Genomic DNA, 7,765 nt, shown 5'->3' on the forward strand with positions numbered 1-7,765 from the left:
ATCCACAAAGGGAAGCCCATCAGACTAACAGTTAATCTCTCTGCAGAAACCCTACAAACCAGAAGAGAGTGGGGACTAATATTCAACATTCTTAGAGAAAAGAATTTTCAACCCAGAATTTCAGATCCAGCCAAACTAAGCTTCATAAGTGAAGGAGAAATAAAATCCTTTATAGACAAGCAAATGCTGAGGGATTTTGTCACCAACAGACCTGACTTACAAGAGCTCCTGAAGGAAGCACTAAACATGGAAAGGAAGGACCGGTATCAGTCACTGCAAAAACATACCAAAATATAAAGACCAATGACACTATGAAGAAACTGCATCAACTGATATGCAAAATAACCAGCTAGCATCATGATGACAGGATCAAATTCACACATAACATCAACTTTAAATGTAAGTGGGCTAAATGCTCCAATTAAAAGACACAGACTGGCAAATTGGATAAAGAGTCAACACCCTTCGGTGTGCTATATTCAGGAGATCCATCTTATGTACAAAGACACACACAGACCAAAATAAAGGGATGTAGGAATATTTACCAACAAATGGAAAGCAAAAAAAAGTAGAGGTTGCAATCCTAGTCTTTGATAAAACAGACTTTAAACCAACAAAGATCAAAAAAGGTGAAGAAGGGCATTAAATAATGGTAACGGGATCAATGCAATGAGAAGAGCTAACTATTCTGAATATATATGTACTCAATACAGGAGCACCCAGGTTCATAAAGAATGTTCTTAGAGATCTACAAAGAGACTTAGACACCCACACAGTAATAGTGGGAGACTTTAACACTCCACTGTCAATATTAAACAGATTGAGGCAGAAAATTAACAAGGATATCCAGGACTTGAACTCAGCTCTGGACCAAGTGGACCTAATGGATATCTACAGAACTTTCCACCCCAAATCAACAGAATATACATTCTTCTCAGCACCACATCACACTTATTCTAAAATTTACCATATAATTGGAAGTAAAACACTCCTCACCAAATGCAAAAGAACGGAAATCATAACAAACAGTCTCTCAGACCACAGTTCAAACAAATTAGAACCTAGGATTAAGAAACTCACTCAAAACCACACAACTACATGGAAACAGAACAATCTACTCCTGCATGACTACTGGGTAAATAGCAAAATTAAGGCAGAAATAAATAAGTTCTTTGAAACCAATGAAAACAAAGACACAACACACCAGAATCTCTGGGACACAGCTAAAGGAGTGTTTAGAGAGAAATTTATAACACTAAATGCCCACATGAGAAAGGGGGAAAAGATCTAAAATCGACACCCTAATATCACAATTAAAATAACTAGAGAGGCAAGAGCAAACAAATTCAAAAGCTAGCAGAAGACAAGAAATAACCAAGATAAGAGCAGAACTGAAGGAGATAGAGAAACAAAAAACCCTTCAAAAAATCAGTGAATCTAGGAGCTGGTTTTCTGAAAAGATTAACAAAACAGATCGCTAGCCAGACCAATAAAGAAAAACAGAGAGAAGAATCAAATAACACAATAAAGAATGATAAAGGGGATATCACCACTGATCCCACAGAAATACAAACTACCATCAAAGAATACTGTAAACACCTCTATGCAAACAAAATAGAAATCTAGAAGAAACTTATAAATTCCTGGACACATACACCCTCTCAAGACTAAACTAGGAAGAAGTTGAATCCCTGAATAAGCCAATAACAAGTTCTGAAACTGAGGCAGTAATTAATACCCTACCAACCAAAAAATGCCCAGGTCAAGAAGGAGTCACAGCTAAGTTCTACCAGAGGTACAAAGAGGTGCTGGTACCATTCCTCCTGAAACTATTCCAATCAATAGAAAAAGAGGGAATCCTCTCTAACTCATTTTATAGGCCAGCATCATCTTGATACCAAAACCCTGAAGAGATACAACAACAAAAAAAGAAAATTTCAGGCTAATATCCCTGATGAACATTGATGCGAAAATCCTCAATAAAATACTGGCAAACCAAATCCAGCGGCACATCAAAAAGTTTATCCACCAGGATCAAGTCGGCTTCATCCCTGGGATGCAAAGCTGGTTCAACATAGGAAAATCAATAAATGTAATCCATTGCATAACAGAACTAATGACAAAAACCACATGATTATCTCAATAGATGCAGAAAAGACCATCGATAAAATTCAACACCCCTTCATGCTAAAAACACTCAATAAACTAGGTATTGATGGAACATATCTCAAAATAATAAGAGCCATTTATTACAAACTCACAGCCAATATCATACTGAATGGGCAAAAGCTGGATGCATTCCCTTTGAAAATCGGCACAATACAAGGATGCCCTCTCTCACCACTCCTATTCAACATAATATTGGAAGTTCTGGCCAGGGCAATCAGGCAAGAGAAAGAAATAAAGGGTATTCAAATAGGAAGAGGGGAAGTCAAATTGTCCCTGTTTGCAGATGACATGATTGTCTATTTAGAAAACCCTATCATCTCAGCCCAAAAACTCCTTAAGCTGATAAGCAACTTCAGCAAAGTCTCAGGATACAAAATCAATGTACAAAAATCACAAGCATTCCTGTACACCAATAATAGACAAACAGCCAAATCATGAGTGAGTTCCCATTCACAACTGCTACAAAGAGAATAAAATACCTAGGAAAACAACTTACAAGGGATGTGAAGGACCTCTCCAAGGAGAACTACAAACCACTGGTCAAGGAAATAAGAGAAGACACAAACAAATGGAAAAACATTCATGCTCATGGATAGGAAGAATCAATATTGTGACAATGGCCATACTGCCCAAAGTCATTTATAGATTCAATGCTAGCTCTATGATCATCCTGATAACCATTCTCTTTGATCCTTTTGAATGACTACAATGTTCTACCCTCTTCTATTCATTCTTTATGATTTAGTCTTCTTTTCCTGAAGTTGTAACTTCCATTTCAGGTGGTGTAGTTCAGTTTATACTCTAAGCCAGAATCTGGATCCAGCACAGGTGCTATCATCCCAAAGCCTGCTGACCTCTATCACTCCGTTTCTCTCTGACCACACCTAACTGCTCTCTGGTTTTGTCCAGACCTCTTGCCAGGTATTCCAATATGTTCTTATTTCTAGTCTGAAATTTATGTAGATGACACATCTATATCACATCACAAGACATATCCTACAACCAATTCACAATTCACCCTTCAAGTTCTCAGGTTCATCAACTTCCCCTGATTTTTCCTAGTAACCAATTCAAGTGCCCTCCAGGAGGGTGGTCTTCTGAAATCTACAACAGTTTTACAGTACCAAAATATCTCGAGTGGACAATGGGAAAAAAATCACTATAATTTACTACAAGAGAGAAGGAAAGCTTTTGAATTAAAGCCTTATTTATGCTAGCATTTCTGAAAATGTTTAATTCTGGATAAAAATTGTTGTATCTTAACATTCTGGAAGCATTAAAGTCATAACAAGATTTATTATACTTTTGTTCAATTCAGTGGCATTTGACATCATTGCCACACCTTCATGAGTTTTGTGTGCCATGTATATTCCAACAGAATAATACTGCTCAAAAATTCAGAGTTTGTTTATATATGGGCTGCCAAAATGTATAAAGCACTATAGGTGTCAAATATTTTTCTTACTAAAGCAAATATGATCAGGTACTTCTTTCATGAAGCATAGCTGCAAAAGGAAAACATTCTAAAGTCAAATACAGCTTGTAACCAATGAACGACTCTTCAGTGTTAATTAGTGGTCATATATCTTTGAGTTTAATTAACTTGGAGAATACATGGGTTAAGTATTGGATTTATGTTAATTTAGTGATTTTATGTCTCTGACCCTGAGTAATTTGAAGAATACATCGATATATAGGCTTAACTGTGCGATTGGTTCAGAGATTAATTCTGATTACAAAGAAAGTCTTTGAACAGATTTTTCTTTAATTTTTTTAATTTTTTTTTTTTTTTAAGATCAAGTCTCGCTCTGTTGCCCATGCTGGAGTGTAGTGGCATTATCTCAGCTCACTGCAACTTCCGCCTCCTGGGTTCAAGCAATTCTCCTGTCTCAGCCTCCGAAGTAGCTCGGACTACAGGTGCACACCACCATGCCCGGCTAATTTCTGTTTTTTGTTTGTTTGTTTGTTTGTTTGTTTTGTGTTTTTTTAGTAGAGACAGGGTTTCACCATGTTGGCCAGGCTGGTCTTGAACTCCTGACCTCAGGTGATCTGCCCACCCTGGTCTCCCAAAGTGCTGGGATTACAGGCCTGAGCTACTGTGCATGGCCTTGAACTTGCATTTCTATACGCCATAGTCACAGGCTAGAAAAACAAAACAAAACAATAATTAAACCAATTTGGCCATTCTTCTAGGGCATAGTCTTTTCTGTTTTGGAGGGAGATGTTGAGGAATAGAGGATGGAAGAGGAAAAATGGACTTAGGTCCTTCAAGGGAGAATCAAATTCAATTACAGTTAAGCAAATTAATTACTCAATTACATGCCACACTTTTGAAATCTTCTATAGTATGCGTCCTTTGTCATTCTAACTTGAGTCTCATGGGAAACCATCAGTACAATTTATGGCCCACTACTATTTCAGTTTGTTATTCATCTTTTAAAATAAATTTTTCTGTGCATGAGATTATGTCTTTCCTCTTTGAAAGAGTGATTGTAGCTATTTAGGGGAAGCATGCCCACAAAACAGGGAGAAGTTATCTGTTGAATATAAATATGGGGTCTACATTTTTTAAAATGTAGTAAGTATTTATTGGAATGATTTGGTTATGTTTTCTAGAAGATCTGAAAGATTCAGCTTCTGTATCTAATAAGATAGAATAAATTTCAAAGAAAAATAATATTTGGAGTCTGAATAGAGAAGTATTGTACATGTAGGAAAACCCCTGTGGTCAATGATATGCAATAAAATGATTTAGTATCAGCCTCACTTCCCCTAGGAGAAAAGCTTTTGGTAGCTGTTGTATGATTAAAGTATACTTTTCTATTAGTCTGTTCTCATGCTACTAATAAAGACATACCAGAGGCTGGGTAACGTATAAAAGAAAGAAATTTAATGGACTCACAGTTCCACATGGCTGGGGAGGCCTCACAATCATGGCAGAAGGCAAACAAGAAACGAAGTCGTGTCTTACATGGCAGCAGGCAGAACATGTGTGGGGGAACTCCCCTTGCTAAAACCATCAGATCTTGTGAGACTTATTCATCATCACGAGAACAGCACAAGAAAGACCCGACCCCATGATTCAATTATCTCCCAGTAGGTCCCTCCCACCACATGTGAGAATTATGGGAGCTACAATTCAAGATGAGATTTGGGTGCGGACACAGCCAAACCACATCAACTTTTCATGTCACAAAATACTAAAGAAACTTTTAAATGCATTTTGTCCATATAAGGCATGCAGCAATCTATGTCTAGTGGATGCAGCAGCGCATTGAAAGGTGTGTACCAGAAAGTGCTCAGATACCACTAACCCTTGGCTGCACTTACAGAAGACCCAATCTGTGCACTGATTGCAAAGTCATGTCTCAATAGTGTAGATTTTATAAGAGAAAAAATCACCTGCAAAGAATGGCATTCCTAATCTCACAGGCTGAAACCCAGGGACTCTTCAGAAATTCCTAATACTGGACAGCAGGCAGTTATGACTATTGATCTAGCAATAATGTCCAGGGGTTGTTTCATAGTCAGATATTTCAAGGATATATTTGACTGCTACAATATTTACATAACATTTAAATTGGATGTCACCAAACACTCAATTATTAGGTCCTTACTACTTGTAAAACACTGAATTGGGAGCTAAGAAGGCAAAATTAAACATACAGGAATCCATTTCCAAAAGATAATCATGTTTTAATTTAAGAAAGTCAATGGGAAAGATTTTCAGAAATCTACAATTTTAATAAAAAAGGAATTAGAGTTAAAAAAAAAAAGAAAAGAAAAGATTTGGGATAATAGGAAATTCTGGTATCTTCATTGCTTTATTGCTCAGGTACCCCTGTTCTTCATGGTTCTCTTTAAGGAAAGTTTCCCTTCTCCATGACAGCATTTGAAATCATCTCTTTTGGTTCTGTTCTCTGTTTGTGATCCTGTTTGCACAACCTTGCTGCAAACTTATCTCTGCTGTCTTGATTCTTTTCCTTTCTTGCCCATGTCTCTGGACAGCCAGTCCTGTGGTTTAAGACGCTTTGAGCCCCGCCAATGAATGAGGTGTGGAGGAAAGTGCAGAGCTAGTTTGTTACACTTATAATTAGGCATTGTCTGCTGTATGAATGAGACTGTATATAGAAAAATTAAAAGATCTGATTTTTGTTTACTTGTTATGTAACTTTATCCTTTTTTCATGTCTTTGTATGTTTTAAATTTATCTACAGTTTATAGCACATGATAACAACTCATAATGATTTTCCTGGCAGTCTCATTTAGGATAATCACTTAGCTTCTTCAGCATATCAGCCATAATAGAAGTTGTCTTTTTCTTCCCAGAAACTGAACAGGAAAAAATTATTCCATATACTTACAAAACTGCATTTTACTTGTTTTTACCCATATCCCACAGATGTGTAGGACTTTTCATTTTTATGTTGTTTTAAAGTACTTTGGGTACAATCACAATTTCTTAAACTCGTGAGATTGAAAGTCAACCAATTTCTTTTCCTGCATTTAAAAAAAGAATCTACCTGAATTAAGCCTTGTAATTTCTCCTTAAAACTTCCAATCTATCCTTTAATGCACAAATAAAAATATATTTCAGGGACTTCTTGTTTCTCTGACAGAATTTTATGGTGAAAAACATTGGCCACGTACTGTTGAAATGAATATTTTCCCCATTGGTACATTATGTAATAAGCTACAACCTCAGAGCAAACATATGTCCTATGGAAACACCACGTGTAAAATTCTGAGGTCAAGTTCTGTTAAATGGATGTTCTCCAAAGTCATAGTTTCTTTCATAATAAATGACATACAAATGTCAACTTTATTCCGTACCTAACAGCTACACATCTATTATTATTTTGACCCTACAATAAAATTTCCTTATGATGATGCCATTATTTTAAGTGTATAATATATCCAGTATGCTGAGGGTCAAACAGCAGGCTGCCTCTTTTGTTCTCTCTTTTTCAGAATTTTGTGGGCAATGATTCCTTTTCTTCTGCTATTTTTGGGTTTAGTTTGTTCTTTTCCTAGCTCCTTAAGGTGCGAAGTTAGGTTATTAATTTGAGATCTTGTTTTTATATATAGACATTTATAGCTATAAATATCTCTACAATCACCACTTTGCTGCATCCCATAAATTGTGGTGCGTTGCATTTTTGTTTTCATTTGTCTGAAGCATTTTCTAATTTCCATTGTGATTTCTTCTTTGAACCGCTGGTTCTTTGAGAGTGTTATTTAATTTCTACATATTTGTGAATTTTCCATATTTCGTTCTGTGACTAACTTCTGGTTTCATTCCATTGTGGTTGGAAAAGGTACTTTGCATGGTTTTAATCTTTGTAAACTTATTGAAACTTGTCTCATTGCCTAACGTGTGGTTTATCCTGAAGAATGTTCTATGTACACTTAAGAAGAACGTGTACTGTGCTGTTGTTGAACAGAGCATTCATTAGATATCTGTTAGGTTAGAATATTGATTTTTGATAAAGTGACAAGAGCAATTCAGTAGGGAAGGGATAATATTTTCAACAAATAGTGCTGGGTCAATTTAATATCAATACAGTTTTAAAAATGAACTCCTATTTATACCTGG

The sequence above is a fragment of the Mandrillus leucophaeus genome, unplaced genomic scaffold (assembly GCF_000951045.1).
Source record: "Mandrillus leucophaeus isolate KB7577 unplaced genomic scaffold, Mleu.le_1.0 Scaffold864, whole genome shotgun sequence".
NCBI classification, from domain to species: domain Eukaryota; kingdom Metazoa; phylum Chordata; class Mammalia; order Primates; family Cercopithecidae; genus Mandrillus; species Mandrillus leucophaeus.